We start from the raw sequence: 20387 nt of genomic DNA on the forward strand, positions 1-20387 counted from the left end.
TGTTGCCGCCGAGACCCGAGACCCACGTGACGCCTGCCTGCAGCTGGAATATCCGCTCCGCGCCGGCGTTGCCACATCTCCCGCCGCGTCATTGTTGTTGCGTTCCCGTTCCCCGCGTTGCCCGCCTAGCTGGCCCTGACGCCTGACAGTTCGAGTTCGCCTCAATGTTTACTAGCTCCTGGGAGGTGTGTCGTGATTTGCCGCGCGTTTGCGCAATGCGGCGGTGTCAGTTATAAAGCACTCTCTGAGAGCAGATGTTTGTACATGAGTTTTCCTTACGTCTTGATCCCAATTATATGCCTACATCATCATAACACGTACAGGATTCGCCTGAGCTTGCTATTCATTTGGAGCATATAAAACAATTTTCGTTAAAATTGTAAACTGTTAAATTCACTATCTGGGCAAATGTATCGTTCGTCTGTGCGGGTATTTAATGTCATTAAGTAACTTTTATTATAGTTTTTAAAGCCATATTTATACCTGTATAGCTTACTTTTCGGCAAGGGGGGTTAGAAAGCTTCATAACACAAGATGATTCCGACAATCAAACGAACACACATACAAAATTATTCGTCGAGATTCTGTGTAGGAATTAGGATGGCCTAAAAACTGTACACACAGAAAAAAACTCGAGTAAAAACCAGAAAAAAATATGAACGCTTTAGTGGTATACAGAAGAGATGAAGTGAACAGAGCAGGTATCGTAATGAAAGACTACAAGCGTTTCAATTAGCGGCCGAAATAAATCCATGACAAGGTCGTGGCCTATATACTTAGTGTCTGCAAGGACCGGAGGGAACAGAAAGTCTCAGCATGACTCAATTTATAAGCTTCGAGGTGGACGATAAACTGAGTTCGCTCCCACCTGCCTGAATCGATTAATACGTTTCATTAACACAATAGTTTATGTGAATTTAAGTATTAAGGCATTATGTATTCCATGTCGCAACATAAAAATTACTTGTTAAAGTTACTGTACGCACCGATGTATTAACATAGCCAATCTTGCCTATTTGTAGTGGGAACGAAAAGAAAAAAAATTCAGGGTCGTCGGACGCGCGCTTCATTTAATCTAAGTCGCGTGTTGAACATTTGTATATCAGCAGTTGTGTGCTGAGTGCTTTCCCGTTATCTATCTTTACTACATTTATTTTGCCAGACTACATTATTTTAGCGTTTAAAAGAGGCACAGTCAAAAGATTGACATTTCTTCTGTAGACAAAATCTCAACAGGATGAGGTTTTCGTGTGTGTGTATGTATATAAAATTTAAATTGTGTACTTGTCATAAATATTATACAATGTACTGACTACAGGCTGAGTACGAATTCGGCCGACAAACTTTGACTGCAGGTTCATCGAGGAAAGTTCTTCCCGCGGCTGGTATAGTCTATGCCTTTAGAAGTTGGAGTTTAAAGATTTTTTTTATTCCAAATAATAAAGTATTTAAAATGGAACACTGATCGTATGTGTAAAGTTTAGTTAAACGAAGTTCTACACACACCACACAACCAGGGCAGCAACTAGAGTCTCTGGCACCCGGGGCATGAATTGATTCATGCGCCCCCCTCCCCTCTATTTTGCACATACCACACCAATAAAGCGGGGGGTCTGAGGGCCCTCCCACGGAAAAATGGTGCTATTTAAGCATTTTCGGTACCTACATGTAACAGTTTCTGTGCTACTGTAACTTCCATGCATGAACCCACAAGTAGGAATTACAATGCAAGCGATTTCGGCGCCCCCACAGCTTTGCGCCCGGGGCGTATGCCCCGCTTGCCCCCCCCCCCCCTATTTGTGGCCCTGCACACAACTAATGCTGTTGCAAAATTATTTCACTGAAGTGTTACGGGATAACACCCGTATTTTCAGTATTTTTCTGATGTGCTACCCCAGTTATTTCAAAGATAGCGAAAAGTTTTGCGGTGGCTGTAAAAATTTGTACAATAAACATTGTTCAGACGCTCGGTCTTTTATCATTAATATTTTATATATAATTTGCAACGCCTTCATCTTCTAAGGCCCTGAGAAGCACTTTTTGTGATAACCCTTCAGCCGAAGTTGGTCTGTCGAATTGTCTCTCTTCCTGTTTAATTGATAATGACAGGAAATAAGTATGTATTCACTAACCTTTAGTAAGTTTTTTTTTAAAAATTAATTTAGCCTATATTGTAAATTGATCATGTAATATTTCTACATAGCATATAAATATAAAATACTTAGGTTACTCTGATAACAGTACTAGCAGTCCACAATCCACATAAGGCTTATTTTATAATTTATGAAATTGTCATAGGAAAAGTTGTATCAAAACAGACTGCACCACAAACACTTGCACTAATACGGTATATAGGCAGCTGTGAACATTTCAATTTATTTTTATAGTTTTCTTGCAATTTTTTTCACTAACATGCTTTATGTTGTATTACACCATAACAAATATGGTTGGAGGTAAGTCATATTAGTTACGCCTGGTGTATTACTCATTATAGTTTTCTGTACTGTTAGTATAAGTAGTTTATTTTTACTTATGCGAATTAATATTTTGATAACTGGGGTACTCGTAGTGAGGTTTTTTCAAGGGTTCAAGTTTCTTTAGAAATGACAACTTGTATAGGCTACTAAATAGGTTGTAGCTTAGGCTATATTTAAGAGGAGAAAGATAATATTTTACCTAAGCATTGAGTGGTTCGGCGTCGTTTTCACTAGTTTTGAGTTTTGGCAATATTATTAACTAGGTTCTCCAGTTCTATAGTGGACTACAAGACTACCATATACAATTAAAATCTGCTAAAAAGTTCAACAGATTTATTTTTTGTAGCTACACATGCGTAATCAAAATTTATAAAAAAAATCAGTCAATTTTTATTATGACTTTTTTGAATTATACTTAATTATATCAATAAATAATTCTAAACTTGAAACCGGCTTCATTATATTTTCTATACAATTTTTTACCTTTTCAAATAATTGATTTTGATTTTTTTTACATATATGATGCATTATAATTAAATAACTAATGTACATAAGTGAATACTATGCGTTTTTTTGCACTCGTGGGTTTTTACTATTTAATTAGGGAACTTAGTTGAATGCGAAAAATATAATTTACGTATTGATAAGTGATTTGTTACATAAATGTATTGATATGCTGTCCAGAAATTTACTTAAATAGTGTAGCAGATTTGTGAACCAACATTATCCTTTGAATCACATTTTATCTCAAATTATACGCATAATTTTTGTACAGCAGCTTGGCTCAGTTTGGTAATAATACTTTATTTCTGGAATCTATTTGGTGTCATACTTTTGACAATATTAGCTAATGTTTGCTGAATCACGATCGTGCATCTAAAATACTTTGTTTTGCGGTAATTTTTTACTGATTTAAAATGTTGTTAAGTACCCATTATAAGAATAATCATCCCCAATTTACTTCTGAGCCAATAATACGACTTTCTTTTGATCGATCCATGTAGTAGTGGCTGTTATACTACGGAGTTATTAATTTTCATGGAGTTATCTATTTTAGTTCAATAATGTGAAAAACATTTTATAAATTGTTTTAACACTTGACAAATTTTCCACATTAGAATTCGTTTCCCCAGGATGATTGTCTAGAGAACAAGAATACCCATCAGAGGTGTATTCTCCTTGAATGCAGTGCACATCCTAGTCTGGTGGACACAAACACAGCATGTCATCACAAATTCACAGAAAATCCACTAATAAGTTTTTAAAACTTACAACATTTGGCCCGGCATGTAATAATTCCTAATGTGTTACGCAATTTTCATAATTATTTCACGTTCTCGGTTTAGGCACCACGGTTTCTTCCGAATCGCTCGAAGCATAGGTCTGATGGATGGATCCCTACTACAAGTCTTTGCCGATATTTTCCTCAGTATTCCTGCGTTGAGTCACTGACTCGCCGACGAGACGCAAAGCTACATTTAAAGAAGAAGAAAATATGCCTCCTTGGTAGTTCGTATTGTCGTTTTCAGACTAGGTGGTGGGCCTGACGCAGTTATGTATCCAGTTCCAAGCGGAAGCTCATTCTTGGAATTAATCTTTTTTTTTTTTTATTTTTTTTTTTTTTACGTAAACACAGTTTTCGGAATTTGTCAGAAGGGAGGGACTTTTTTTTTTTAATCTACAGAGGAGGAATGTGTGATATTTTAAAATTCTACAGAAGGCAGGGGAATTTTTTGGATTCAAAAAGGAGGATCATATTTGGGAATCAACGGAAAAGGGATAGCATTTTTGTTTTGGAATTGCAGGGGGGAAAAAGGGGCGGGGAAGATTTTTTGAAATTCAACATCTTGCATGGTGGCGGAGGTCCATGGTGCCATGCAATAATACGAGACACAAGGAAGAACATACTTTATTGAAACATCGTGGACAATAGTTTGTGAAGGTCAGTTACAAATCAATCATCAAGTACGGCTCCTTTGAAACGCCGTAGTTGGCGGCGTGCTGGGAGCGCCGCCGACAGACCCAGTTGCGAGCCGCGTGGTGTGGGATGACAATGCTCTTTGGCGCGGGCGGACTGCCCGGACTGCCGTGCTGACCTGTTCGCCTTGCCCGCGGTCAAGGTGAGCTGCCAGAACTGTGCCAGTCGTCTACTCTGGCGCAATGGCGGGTACTGCCCTTTTTTTTCTTCTTCATGAAAGTGAATTGGGGGGTTCGAAAAAAAAATTAAAATAAATAAAGTTTGAACACTTATACACTGACATTAGGGCCTACAGTAGTAGTAGCAGTAGGCGACGTGGTTTCTCACACAGTAAAATACTGTCTTCGCTGATATTTTGCAAATATAAATTTTTTTCATAGCTTCGGTTGAGGGGGGGGGGGGGATATTTCTCCGTAGTGTGATCTCCCCTCGCGCCCGCCACTGCGTAGGTGGGGGTACCCTGAGAAATACCCCACTGGCGTACGGGTGCATATAAAACTGACTTCCAATAAATATAAACATATTGATGGATGATATTATGTAAATAATTTATTTGTACTGTTTTTTATTGTTGATAGTTTTGATGTCAAGTTGTAATTTATAAAATAATAATATATTCTTATATTATTTAGGGACATTACTTATTTTCCCTCGTAGTTTTGTTAAGTTATGATTTTGACTGTATTGTTATCTGAACGAGTTCAGTTTGGGGGCTGTCCGAATAGAATCTAAATGATGGCGCCGCATAACAAAGTATAAATTTTTTAAACATAACTGTCTTAGATTTTGGATATGACATTTTTCGTATTTTAAAACGGCAGTTACTAATTGACATCAGTCCAAGTTTTCTCCTTTTTATTTCCTACCGCGTACTTCCAATTGCGTGTGGAGGACCCCTGTAAGTGTCAGGGTCTCGTAACCTCGGTTCTCGGACCTCACTTTTTTGTGGCGCTGTTGATTGTCGGTGACTAACGCCGTCGTCACGGTCGCCAGCCTTGTGTTCGTAATCAGGCCGTGGCCAGCCTACAGTCACTGCGTGCGGAACGAGGCGAACACCCACCAAACGTCGACAGGCAAAACTCGGGGGATTTGAAAAAGCTGCAATGTCTTCAAAACCTGGAACACACGTGGAAATTGACCAAATGCTGGATTGTGAAGGCTGGGTTCTCACACAGCATGTTTATTTTTACTTCATTACTCTTTAAGGCTATTATCTTTGAAAGATTTGTGCAATGGGAGTGCATGACTTGATGTAAGCTTTTGTACATACGCCATTGCTAAGCACATGTATGTCTAGAAGAAAACTACAAAAAACCAAAAGACAAAAAAAAAAAAACACAAGTTAAGCAAAAAATTGCTGTTGTCAACAGGATATATATACACCACATAATATTCCATAACAGGAATATGGTCAACAAACAAAGAAAAACAAAGAAAAATGGACTAAGAACGCACCCCCCCCCCCCCCACAAATGATGAATTGAATCTCTTAGTCCATTTTCCTTTGTTTTTCTTTGTTTGTTGACCATATTCCTGTAATGTAATATTATGTGGTGTATATATCCTGTTGACAACAGCAATTTTTGCTTAATTTGTGTTTTTTTTGTCTTTTGGTTTTTTGTAGTTTTCTTCTACAGACATACATGTGCTTAGCAATGGCGTATGTCCAAAAGCTTACATCAAGTCACTCTTTAAGGGTGTTTTTCAAAATTTCAACCCTATACCTCCCTTGCATTTGTTTTGCCACAGATATTTTCAACAGCTACTCATAGTGTAAAACCATGGGTGTAGAAAGGCGCGCAAGTGTTTGTGATCGTCATTATCAATTGGCAGAACACGGCTGACGCAGCGTGCGAATTAGAACGTAATAATGAACTCTGGTTCGTTAGCTCCCCTCTCACAAACCCTTGTTACGGGTTTGCAGTCGAGGAGAATTGTGCGTAAAACAGGAATGGTTACGGCATGATGTGCAATTTCGTTCGCGGCAATTGCTAATTGACTCGCAGTCGCGTGGACTTTTAACTGTTTGGCTTTTGCTTACATTCTGTCGTTAAGCGGACTTCAAAGATCCTGGGAGCAGCGTGATCATGTTTATTTATTCAAGTTCTCTTATTGTGTTCTACCAGATGGCTCTCTTAAGCCTATTAATGGCCAGGACATAAGCAAGTTAAGCATTTCACAAACACAACTCTGTATTATACACGAGAGTTAAAATAGTATGTGCTGTTCAGTCTAGGAAGCTACAATAACGCATTTTTTTGTAAGCGTTTACATAATCAAGTGTTAGTGCATCTTGATTTAACGCTTGTTTTGTTACAGTGCTTTTCCTAATACCGCGTTCGTTTTAGAAATTAGTACCACGTTGTCGCGCAAAACTTTATTTTATAATTAAGAAAGTGCGTGTGTTGGCTAGATTGTATCGAATATTATATTTTGTTTATTATACGTCCGCACATTTTTACAAAATGCAGCCATGCGATAAATATACCTGCACTTTTTTTCTTAAGATAGGAAGGGGGTTGGAGGAGAGAAAGAATTTAACTTTAGCTTTTAATTAGGAAATTTCTATCAAATTTATTTATTATTTCACACTACCAACTGCAGTAGCAGCATTAATTTCTCGGTAGCTAAAACAATAAAAATAAACAAGGTAATTTTTTTTAAGTTTAGGTTAATTGTAGCATATAGGTACCTAGTGCTTGTTTTTAGTTGCGATAATCAAATGCATAATTGTAATTTATACATTATTTTGGAATTTCGTATCTGTTGTTAGAAATGCTTACCAAAATCATTGAATATATATAACTTATAGAAGTCGCGAGGGGATAGGATTTATTATTCCAATTTACGGATCCAAAACTGAGGTAGTTGTTAGCTCCGCCGCTAGACAGCTCTTCTTTCCACAAGAGGGTACTCGTAGTTACCAGCTTCCACGCCAGAGCGCTGTAGCGTCGCTTTTTTCAAGGTCGTGCGCGTAATTCTCTGTTTCACTCTATCGAGAGGCGGTGCCTTTTGTTGAAATCCGAGCGCTTAGATACGGGCGGGCGCAACTGTATTGGAGGAGTACGGCCACCGAAAAAAAAAAAGTGCGGTTAAAAGATGCCAACATCAAAAATTAAGTTTTAATAATAAGAAAACTACAGAAATTTCTTAAAGCGTATTAGATTGGAATGTACAGTATAGTGTACATTCCCACTGACATTCGTAGTTCAGAATTTATAAAATGTTGTGTTAACGGAGTGGCGCATTGAGTAAAATGGCAAAACATAATTTGGAATAATTCTTGACAACGTTGAATGATTTTGGTAGCTATGAAACAACTATGGCTGCGATGACTGTTCAAACGCGTGCACGTGTTGTTATTAGTAACTGAAACTAATGGTATGATGTCATACTTTGTGGCTATGCAGTTTATAATTTTTTTAACATAAAATGAAGCATTTTTACATAATGTTTTGGTTGTTTCGTAATTCAAAATAAATAATCTTAAACGTTATATGGTGAATATTCCCAGTAGCGAATGACCACAAAAAAAAATCAATTTTGCCAACATAGATCTGAAAAGTTAACGATTTACTATGTTAAGTTGCTTATAAATAACGCACATTTCCCGGATATCCAAAGAAAATAAGTGTTTGTTATAGCATTGAGTTCCCACTCTTTACATTCCTTGCTTTGAGGTTAGATGCACAAGTTAAGCCCGGGCTACATTCGCAATAGCAAGCAAACAGCACAGACGCACAGAAGTTCAACATACACTATTAGATATGAGCTGCCACATTGGCAAATAGCACGCGCACAGAAAAATAGCACAGGATCGGCGCACAGAAAGTTCACTAACTTTTAACTTTTAGGTTATTTTCTGTGCGCGACCATGGTGGTAGCCAATCAGCAAACAGTTTTAAGTACTACTCGAGTGGGCTTATAAAAGAACAATTGTCACGAAAGTATTGGTGCTCTTGACTTGAGTAGTTTGTTATTGTTTTCAAACACGCGATAACATAAAAATGGAAGGCACATTTGATAGCTTTTTGATAGCTGTAATAGAAAGTAAAAATATTTTGTATGACAGGGGATCCGCAGGATACAAAAATGAAGAAGCTAAATTAAATGCTTGGAAGTCTGTGTCTGAATGTGTTAAGGAAGCCGGATTTGAAATAAACAGTGATATATATTTTTGAATGCTCATTGTGTTTTGTACGTAAACTTTGAAATATTTAAAATATTTCTGGCTTTAACGAAAACCGTACCACAATAACAACACACGAATCTAAACAAACGTCACGTATGCCAACTTCAGTGACCAAAATTGTGAACGGGAGTTTTATATTTAAAAAACTTTTTTGAATGCTTTCGGTATTATTTTGTGTTGTGTTGTGCGTGAATGTAGCATCAAGCTCTCTGCTATCTCTGTGCGTGTGTGCTATCTGTGTGCTGTTTGCGTGCTATTGCGAATGTATCCCGGCCTTTATGCTCGTAAAAACGATGCGCAAGTATTCTGAATACAAATATATTTTCTTTTAATAACCGAAAGGTAAATATTATTTCCATGAAATATAATACAATTCTTTAAACACAGACAACATATAAGAGCTATTTTTTGTTTATTATTCCATCTGGCGTGATAAATATTATATTTTAAAAACTGTTTGTGGATTTTTAATATAAAATAAATATTTATTTATGACATCAATTTAAATTGTTCAAAAAATTCACTTTGGTATGAATTAAACCAAATTCATGTTATCCAGGGCACAAAATTAGAAACTACCAAAAAAGATTATTTACATTGCTGTTTTGTGTAAATCTGTGCACGGACTTAGTAAGTGACATATTTATAATTCCTCATTTTAGCAACCCATTTTAACACAAGAGAAAAATGCTTTTATACTAAAAAATTATTATTTTAAACCATTAATTAGCAGGAAACATGTATGAATAATCTATTTCAATTTGCATTTGAACAGTGAATATTATTTTGCAATAATAAATATTTTTATCATCGTATATTACTGATGAAAAGTTTGTATTTCCATCTAATCAGAAGTATTATGACACAGTTAATTAAATTGCTTTACAAGTTTTTATTCACATGAAAATCATTAAAAATTGGTTGGGAAGTTATATAAATATACCAAAACAAATCATTATACATACAATTTTATTATCTTAGTGGATTTAAATTAATGGTGTCCCAGTGACAACTGCGAAGAAAAAAGTCTTGCGAAAGGTTTCCTCGTAATTGAAATTCGTCAAAAAAAACTATCTCTCATTTTTGGTGACATTTCTGACAAGTGGTACGATGAAATTTGAAACTGGTAAATGAATGTTGTGAAGCAATAAACAAAATATCACATTCGTTAACTAAAAATGCATAATTGTTTTTATTTTATAATAAAAGTGTATCTAATAACCCGTGGCTTTGCTCACGTAATTTCCGGGTATTGCTGATATTCTACCATTTTAAGAAAATATGTATTAAATTTCAAAGATTTTTGAAGAATTATACACAAAGAACTGTCAAGTATAGAACATATTTAATAAATAAAAATATTTTTTACGACTTATTTTTAATTGGTTTAGCGTAAGTCTATTTTAACTTTTATTTAAAATTAAGTACCTACCTTATTTTCTATCTCCCGGTTTAGTGACTTTGAGAATATATTTTTCCTTAATGAAATCTTAACTCTTTTCCATCCGACGAAGAAGCCAATTAAAAAATAAACTAAGACCCCCACGCACTTATTGTATGTTAAGACTGCCATCGTTTTAAATTACTTTAATTTTTTTAGTTATAGTCATGCTTAGTATAATAACATAATATGCCTTATTACGCATACATTTCAGTATTCATGAAACCAATGCATTTTTATTTGAAATGTAGAGCAGTTACCAAATTTCTTATCTCGCATATTGATCTTTTGGTATGGCTAGTATTACTTAAACTAAATTTTTGAATTTTCACTGATGCACTGTTTTCCCTTTTCTATGTGATTTAGAAAATATAGCAATATACGTAAACCAATTAAACTAAAATCATCCTGAATTTTTATTACCGAAAAAAGTTAATAAAAAATTTTAATGTGCGTATTTTAATATTGAATTTATATATATATATATATATATATCTTGCCAATACTGATTTAGTGGGTTACATTTTTTTTTATTTTTAAAAATAATATCTACCCCTTTTACTACTTAATAGATAACGTTGAATAAGAAAAGATTGTTTAAGGTATGTTGATTTTCCTTGCCAATATCTAAAAGTAAATTTTTACAAACGCGAAATATAGTTTAAATAAGTATTTTACTTTTAAAATAAAACCATATTTTGAACGTAACACTGACTATTGGCCCAATACAAAGTTTTAATAGCTAATTTTCACTTCACTCGGGTACAGAATCCCATCATTCAGTGATTTCCGTGGCTAGCTTCTTTTGGGATTTCATCATTCTCAAACGACGGTAAGGGAAGCTCCTCTTCAAGGTCGCCTAACGATGCTGATAAGACCTGCCGGGTAATTTGAATCGTTGGTCTGGGATTTTCGAGGGGGGGGGGGGGGGGTGAAGGATGATGTCACGACTGGGCTGGTTAACCTAGTTCTGCCAAATACCGCCAGGGGCGTATACGGCCGATACACAGCGATGAAAGCGATCGCAGCGGCGGAGCTTGGAACTACAACAATTCTTCTAAGAAACCGGACAGAAAATTTAACCTGGCCTCGCGACTTCTATACATTATATATATTCAATGCCAAAATGAATCTTATCTGAGATTGGATAGCAGCATTTTGCCTCTACCGATATCACTGTGACCCCAAAGCAAGAAGTGAGGAAAATTCCGCAAGTAGTCGGGAATGGTGTAATACTTCAGCTCAAACCATGTAGGTTTTTTTTTCGTTCCGAAATGTGAAGTAACTTAGTTTTACTGAATCCTTATTAACATCTTGTGAAATGATCTCCCCCTATCTCTCCTAGCTCAACGTATGATACGAATCATGCAAGCACATTGCTCTCGAATCCTCAATAAAGAACAACATTTTTGACAATGTTTTATTTTGCTTTAAAAGAAGTATTTGACAAATTTAATTGATCAAAACTTTATTCCGTCTTATATCATCCTACTTATCAAAATCCGGTTAACGTATTTACATAAACGGCAGATTGTTCTACATGGATCTCAAATGGACGCGCCATGCTGCAAGACGGGTTTGTTTTTTATCTATGTAGGTATATTAGACTACGAATGTTTTAAGTGTAACCGAGGAAATCTATGCAATTGCGTAGTTTGTATTATGTATAAATTGGGTACCCGACGTAGTATTTCATTAATAGGCTTTAAACGCCCCCTATTCTTTGCAAGTAGACCTACAGGGAGTGGCCTAGAACAACCAGGGACGTAACTATACTAGTTTCCATCCGGAGCAAGAGCCAATCTTGGCGGCCCCCCCCCCTTTTTTTTATGGTTTTCCAAACCAACCTAAATCTTTCCCGACAACACCTCATATCGCCACAACGTATTAATTCCACTATACCAAACATTCTTTATTCCTTAAACGGTAAATAAATATATTTATTTGCAGTCATTTCATTTTTAATATTTCGCGAGTTGGATAATACGTGACAAATACCAGTCTTCAAATATTTGACGATATAAGTGTATGTATCTTTCAGTATAAATAATTCAGTTCATCTGCCCTCAAATTTTTTTGGTGTTATTTCTAACACTGCAATATCCAAGTAAATATCAGTAGTAAAAATTAATCGTCCTATTTAGCAAACACCCCCCCCCCCCGCCCATTTTTTCTTCCCAATGCGGTGTGCTCTACGCACAGTCCCGTGCCCTCTCCTCCTTCGAGTTACGCCCCTGCAAACAAGTTTTTTTTTATAACTATCTTGTCTTTTGTGGTTGAGCCGCGTCTTACGTGGGACCCTGATGATGCCCGCTACAATTCAGAGAGAAACGTCGCTACAATCGACAAACTCTACAGCCAAGTTAAATCATTAGACACTGGTCGCGAAAATCTGCAGTTTTTTTTTTTCTGTTTTGTTCAAATTAGATACGTTGACTTGCGGGGAATCTAACCCCCAGCTCTTTGACCCCTTGGCGCTTCAACATGCTTTACTGCGAATATCAGAATCGAGAATCCAGTTTCGACTGCACTTCAGACTCCAGTTTGTACTCCACTTCGTACTGCACGGTAAATTTTAATACTCCCCTCTACCAAGGTTTTTAAATATATATTTTGTTTATGACTATTGACCTTAAGAGTTAGTTTTGCGTGGCCTTGTGCCGAGGAATAAAGCTCCTCCATTGTGACTGACGCTCGTTAAAACACGATAGATAAATTTTAAATAAATCTGTCGCAGATAAATTTAAAAAAAACCTTGGCAATACACAAATAATACTATTATTAACAATGCCCCAGTATAGCCATATTTCGCAAACCAAATTTTGATGCTCATTTCATTAACGTCGCGCCCGCGACGGGCGACGCGATGGAAATATAATAAAATTTTATTTGCGTTGCGCCCGACCTGCGGTTGATTCCATCATCACTCTTGGATTTTCCAATAACTATCCAGCGCTAGAAACAGCGATGGAACATTTCCAGTGATGGATCCCTGGAATCGAACCACGAAAAGATGGCTTCTCCTACCGCCTTGCCTAGGGACACGGGTGAAGTATCGATACTTTTTGGAATTGAATAGTTAATTTCGATGTGGATTTTTTTTACAAGATTCTTTTCGATCGATACTTTACTCATATGAGTTTTTTTACACGTATTGTACCGAATAATCCTTGATGTAATTATTGTCTGTATATATAATTGTGTGTGTGTGTGTGTATATATATATATATATATATATATATATATATATATATATATATATATATATATATACACACACGCACAGTAAAAGAGAACTTGATAAAATTCAGGTTGAAGTGATCAATCTAACCAAGTTCCATTGTCTGTGGGTGAAAGAGCAATAACATTTACGATGCCTCGTTCGCGCGAGTTAGTTTCATTCGCTTGCCTTGTTCAGCCCTTGTTTGGTTAAATCAATGTGATTTAAAACTTCTTGTTTGATTCCATATTTATATACAAATTTTGTTGTTTGTTATTTGATGTGTAAAAAGTAACGCTTAATGTGGAGTAACATTCCCCGTGTTGATTTTATTTTCGTTTTAGTGTCATTACTATTAGTTAAGGGCTATTTATATAAATTGAACATTATATCTCTCTTGCATTTGTTTTGTTACAAATATTTTCAAGATTTATTTTTAACACTTGCGAGACTTTTTACATATTTTTTTTTAACACTAATTGAATATATGTTGAAAATATCTGTGACAAAACAAAAAAATGCAGAGAATATTGAAATAGCTCTTAAATAATATTAATACTAGTAAAATTAAAAAAAAAAGTGAGCTAGTCTTTTAGTACCTTCCAGGGATGTGTAAATATATAATCTCTCAAACGAGAAAATTCATGCTTTCTCATGTTGTTCTTGTTTCAAATAAACTTATAATACGAAACTCGGACTCGAACTTTAAAACAGAATTCTTTAAAATTTTGCCGAGCGTGATAAACATATGGCTTAGTTAAATATTCTTTTCAAGTACATTAATACGGGTTTATCTTGCAACACGTGGGTCCGTCATCATCATTTTTAGACGCGAACGACACACTTCCTGCGCCCGTCGCTATAATTCGTTGCCTGATTCGTAAACGTTACTTGCCACCATCACCCGCAGATGGTAGCACGAAACAAACGGTAATTTTAAACGATTAGAATCGGCTCCGATAAAAGTGAAAAAGACTTTAAAAAGCCTAAATTCCTGTTTTGGACCTGATTTTCGACAATGAAATTTATTAAAATACTGTCCATCTTAGTTAAAACACACTAAACCGTTAATAATATAAAGTTTCCGCACCCGTTGGAAGTTATACATCTATGGAATTACTAAAATATTAACCTGAAAAATTTTAAAACACATTATAAACACTAAGTATATATTTGTGTATTTATTGTTGCTTTAAATACTGAAATAAGAGTGTAAATAATTACTACAAATAAACCTTAATCTTATTGAGCTGTTTCAATATTATTATATTAAATTTAAAAAAAAAATTCCCCCAATATTACGAGATTATATTATATTATTGAGGTTAACAAGCGCGCACTCTATCGCTGTGCTACCGAGCGCGTTGACATAATTGCAATGAGAATAAGTATGATAATCATCTTAGGTATTTAAAAATTTGAGATAACTTTTTTACTTTGACTATTTTAGTTTACAGATGTATTCCTAAGTAGTTTCACTATCGTACAGTTTCATTTGGCACACCAATACGTTTTGTATGTGTCCTAATGTTTACGAAAGTGACTATATACTGGTTTGTTTTGCCACACGTGGGTCCGCCATCTTTGTGCCACATTTCCGTTCACCGACTTGCGTTTCATTTTCACGAAATCACTCCTGCGGGAATGCCGTATACCGAGACAGAGCTGAGATGTTAGGTACGTTAAAGTGTGGTAAGGGATAGAGTGTGTGGACAGTTGAAGGTATCGATGCCGTGTCCCTGGGCCTCGCCGTGCGCCGGAAGACGCGCGGGACACGCCGTGTCGCCTGGTGTGTTCGTGAGGGGTGGAGGGGGTGATGGGGGCGGTGTCGCCCCCATTGTGCGTGCCCGAGCGGCGTGTCGGGGGCCTGCGAGCCCCGCCCTGCGCCCCTGCCCCGGGCGCCCGTCGCTAACTCTGCACAGTTCCCGTCCCCTTGCGACCTCTGTCCTTCCTTAAAGCGACTTGATGTAAGCTTTTGGACATAAGCCATTGCTAAGCACATGCATGTCTGTTTGGGTTCAATATTATTGTGCTGTCATCATTTGTGGTTTTTTTTTTCGTTCTCTTAGTCCATTTTTCCTTTGTTTTTCTTTGTTTGTTGACCATATTCCTGTTATGGAATATTATGTGGTGTTTATATCCTGTTGACAACAGCAATTTTTTGCTTAATTTGTGTTTTTGTCTTTTGGTTTTTTTTGTAGTTTTCTTCTACAGACATACATGTGCTTAGCAATGGCGTATGTTCAAAAGCTTACATCAAGTCATGCACTCCCATTGCACAAATCTTTCAAAGATAACTTCCTTAAAGCCCTAGCCGCTGGTCATTGCCGAAGCACTAATACCTTCCCGATCAAACATGAGGGAGTGATCACTAACAGTTCTGTTTAAATTATGCTCCGGAATGTAAAGAAAAACTAACTGGAAATTTCTCCCACCCTACCCTGATAGGGCGCATGTGTGGGAGGGGAACGTGAGAATGCCGGCCGTAGGTCGGAACAATCTGCCCTTAAAGTTTAAAACAAATAAACGAGATGTTAAGTTGATTCTTTCACAAGTTAAAAAGAATCGTAGGCTTACGCGGCCAAGTTTGCGTTACGTGTGGGTTCCAACCGCGTCGAAAGCCAAGAGTTCGCCAACACGTTACGGTATCTATCATTTAATACTGATAAATATCACCTTATCTTATAATAATCATACTAAAATAATGCATATATTTACTATGTCCCACGCCATTGAGTAAGTATATGTGTATTATAGATATAAATTAAAAACTTTTCATTATGTAACAGTCAGCGATATATTTTAGAAAAAAAACTAATAGTCTTGACTTTTGACTGATAACTGATAATTATACGTCTACACGGCTTTGGAAAGTGTTATCAACTAAAAATATGACTAATGGACTTTAAAAAATGTATGTAGAAATAATGGTTCGTTGGAACTGCAGCAGTAACGCCCGAGAGTTGATACCGCAACAACTATTATTTTAATCGTGTAAACCTGGTGATAGTTAATCTCTCTCTCTCTCAACAGCTTTCTCTGGTATCAAGCAGAGTTGTACCATTGAATATATATAACTTATAGAAGTCGCGAGGGGATAGGATTTATTATTCCAATTTTCGGATCCAAAACTGAGGTAGTTGTTAGCTCCGCCGCTAGACAGCTCTTCTTTCCACAAGAGGGTACTCGTAGTTACCAGCTTCCACGCCAGAGCGCTGTAGCGTCGCTTTTTTCAAGGTCGTGCGCGTAATTCTCTGTTTCACTCTATCGAGAGGCGGTGCCTTTTGTTGAAATCCGAGCGCTTAGATATCGGCGGGCGCAACTGAATTGGAGGAGTACGGCCACCGAAAAAAAAAAAAAAAAAAAAAAGTGCGGTTAAAAGATGCCAACATCAAAAATTAAGTTTTAATAATAAGAAAACTACAGAAATTTCTTAAAGCGTATCAGATTGGAATGTACAGTATAGTGTACATTCCCACTGACATTCGTGGTTCAGAATTTATAAAATGTTGTGTTAACGGAGTGGCGCATTGAGTAAAATGGCAAAACATAATTTGGAATAATTCTTGACAACGTTGAATGATTTTGGTAGCTATGAAACAACTATGGCTGCGATGACTGTTCAAACGCGTGCACGTGTTGTTATTAGTAACAGAAACTAATGGTATGATGTCATACTTTGTGGCTATGCAGTTTATAATTTTTTTAACATAAGATGAAGCATTTTTACATAATGTTTTGGTTGTTTCGTTATTCAAAATAAATAATCTTAAACGTTATATGGTGAATATTCCCAGTAGCGAATGACCACAAAAAAAATCAATTTTGCCAACATAGATCTGAAAAGTTAACGATTTACTATGTTAAGTTGCTTATAAATAAAGCACATTTCCCGGATCTCCAAAGAAAATAAGAGTGTTTGTTATAGCATTGAGTTCCCACTCTTTATATTCCTTGCTTTGAGGTTAGATACACAAGTTAAGCCCGGGCTACATTCGCAATAGCAAGCAAACAGCACAGACGCACAGAAGTTCAACATACACTATTAGATATGAGCTGCCACATTGGCAAATAGCACGCGCACAGAAAAATAGCACAGGATCGGCGCACAGAAAGTTCATTAACTTTTAACTTTTAGGTTATTTTCTGTGCGCGACCATGATGGTAGCCAATCAGCAAACAGTTTAAGTACTACTCGAGTGGGCTTATAAAAGAACAATTGTCACGAAAGTATTGGTGCTCTTGACTTGAGTAGTTTGTTATTGTTTTCAAACACGCGATAACATAAAAATGGAAGGCACATTTGATAGCTTTTTGATAGCTGTAATAGAAAGTAAAAATATTTTGTATGACAGGGGATCCGCAGGATACAAAAATGAAGAAGCTAAATTAAATGCTTGGAAGTCTGTGTCTGAATGTGTTAAAGAAGCCGGATTTGAAATAAACAGTGATATATATTTTTGAATGCTCATTGTGTTTTGTACGTAAACTTTGAAATATTTAAAATATTTCTGGGTTTAACGAAAACCGTACCACAATAACAACACACGAATCTAAACAAACGTCACGTATGCCAACTTCAGTGACCAAAATTGTGAACGGGAGTTTTACATTTAAAAAACTTTTTTGAATGCTTCCGGTATTATTTTGTGTTGTGTTGTGCGTGAATGTAGCATCAAGCTCTGTGCTATCTCTGTGCGTGTGTGCTATCTGTGTGCTGTTTGCGTGCTATTGCGAATGTATCCCGGCCTTTATGCTCGTAAAAACGATGCGCAAGTATTTTGAATACAAATATATTTTCTTTTAATAACCGAAAGGTAAATATTATTTCCATGAAATATAATACAATTCTTTAAACACAGACAACATATAAGAGCTATTTTTTGTTTATTATTCCATCTGGCGTGATAAATATTATATTTTAAAAACTGTTTGTGGATTTTTAATATAAAATAAATATTTGTTTATGACATCAATTTAAGTTGTTCAAAAAATTCACTTTGGTATGAATTAAACCAAATTCATGTTATCCAGGGCACAAAATTAGAAACTACCAAAAAAGATTATTTACATTGCTGTTTTGTGTAAATCTGTGCACGGACTTAGTAAGTGACATATTTATAATTCCTCATTTTAGCAACCCATTTTAACAGAGAAAAATGATTTTATATTAAAAAATTATTATTTTAAACCATTAATTAGCAGGAAACATGTATGAATAATCTATTTAAATTTGCATTTGAACAGTGAATATTATTTTACAATAATAAATATTTTTATCATCGTATATTACTGATGAAAAGTTTGTATTTCCATCTAATCAGAAGTATTATGACACAGTTAATTAAATTGCTTTACAAGTTTTTATTCACATGAAAATCATTAAAAATTGGTTGGAAAGTTATATAAATATACAAAAACAAATCATTATACATACAATTTTATTATCTTAGTGGATTTAAATTAATGGTGTCCCAGTGACAACTGCGAAGAAAAAAGTCTTGCGAAAGGTTTCCTCGTAATTGAAATTCGTCAAAAAAAACTATCTCTCATTTTTGGTGACATTTCTGACAAGTGGTACAATGAAATTTGAGACTGGCAAATGAATGTTGTGAAGCAATAAACAAAATATCACATTCGTGAACTACAAATGCATAATTGTTTTTATTTTATAATAAAAGTGTATCTAATAACCCGTGGCTTTGCTCACGTAATTTCCGGGTATTGCTGATATTCTACCATTTTAAGAAAATATGTATTAAATTTCAAATATTTTTGAAGAATTATACACAAAGAACTGTCAAGTATAGAACATATTTAATAAATAAAAATATTTTTACGACTTATTTTTAATTGGTTTAGCGTAAGTCTATTTTAACTTTTATTTAAAATTAAGTACCTACCTTATTTTCTATCTCCCGGTTTAGTGACTTTGAGAATATATTTTTCCTTGATGAAATCTTAACTCTTTTCCATCTGACGAAGAAGCCAATTAAAAAATAAACTAAGACTCGCGCACTTATTGTATGTTAAGAATGCCATCGTTTTAAATTACTGTAATTTTTTTAGTTATAGTCATGCTTAGTATAATAACATAATATGCCTTATTACGCATACATTTCAGTATTCATGAAACCAGTGCATTTTTATTTGAAATGTAGAGCAGTTACCAAATTTCTTATCTCGCATATTGATCTTTTGGTATGGCTAGTATTACTTAAACTAAATTTTTGAATTTTCACTGATGCACTGTTTTCCCTTTTCTATGTGATTTAGAAAATATAGCAATATACGTAAACCAATTAAACCAAAATCATCCTGAATTTTTATTACAGAAAAAAGTTAATTACAAAAATTTTTAATGTGCGTATTTTAATATTGAATTTATATATATCTTGCCAATACTGATTTAGTGGGTTATATAATTTTTTTTATTTTTAAAAATAATATCTACCCCTTTTACTACTTAATAGATAACGTTGAATAAGAGAAGGTTGTTTAAGGTATGTTGATTTTCCTTGCCAATATCTAAAAGTAAATTTGCACAAACGCGAAATATAGTTTAAATAAGTATTTTACTTTTAAAATAAAACCATATTTTGAACGTAACACTGACTATTGGCCCAATACAAAGTTTTAATAGCTAATTTTCACTTCACTCGGGTACAGAATCCCATCATTCAGTGATTTCCGTGGCTAGCTTCTTTTGGGATTTCATCATTCTCAAACGACGGTAAGGGAAGCTCCTCTTCAAGGTCGCCTAACGATGTTGATAAGACCTGCCGGGTAATTTGAATCGTTGGTCTGGGATTTTCGAGGGGGGGGGGGGGTGAAGGATGATGTCACGACTGGGCTGGTTAACCTAGTTCTGCCAAATACCGCCAGGGGCGTATACAGCCGATACCCAGCGATGAAAGCGATCGCAGCGGCGGAGCTTGGAACTACAACAATTCTTCTAAGAAACCGGACAGAAAATTTAACCTGGGCTCGCGACTTCTATACATTATATATATTCAATGGTTGTACTCTTGTGTATATGGATGTGATAAGGCACTCGATGCTCTTTTTATCTACTCCTG

At 35.6% G+C, this 20387-nt stretch overlaps 1 protein-coding gene across 36 annotated transcripts in view; it reads left to right on the top strand.

The window, feature by feature from the left end:
- Positions 1 to 20387, top strand: part of LOC134532836 (RNA binding protein fox-1 homolog 1-like) — a 166018-nt gene that overhangs the window by 53658 nt on the left and 91973 nt on the right. The window lies entirely within an intron of this gene.

This window comes from Bacillus rossius, chromosome 6, assembly GCF_032445375.1.
Source record: "Bacillus rossius redtenbacheri isolate Brsri chromosome 6, Brsri_v3, whole genome shotgun sequence".
Taxonomy (NCBI): domain Eukaryota; kingdom Metazoa; phylum Arthropoda; class Insecta; order Phasmatodea; family Bacillidae; genus Bacillus; species Bacillus rossius.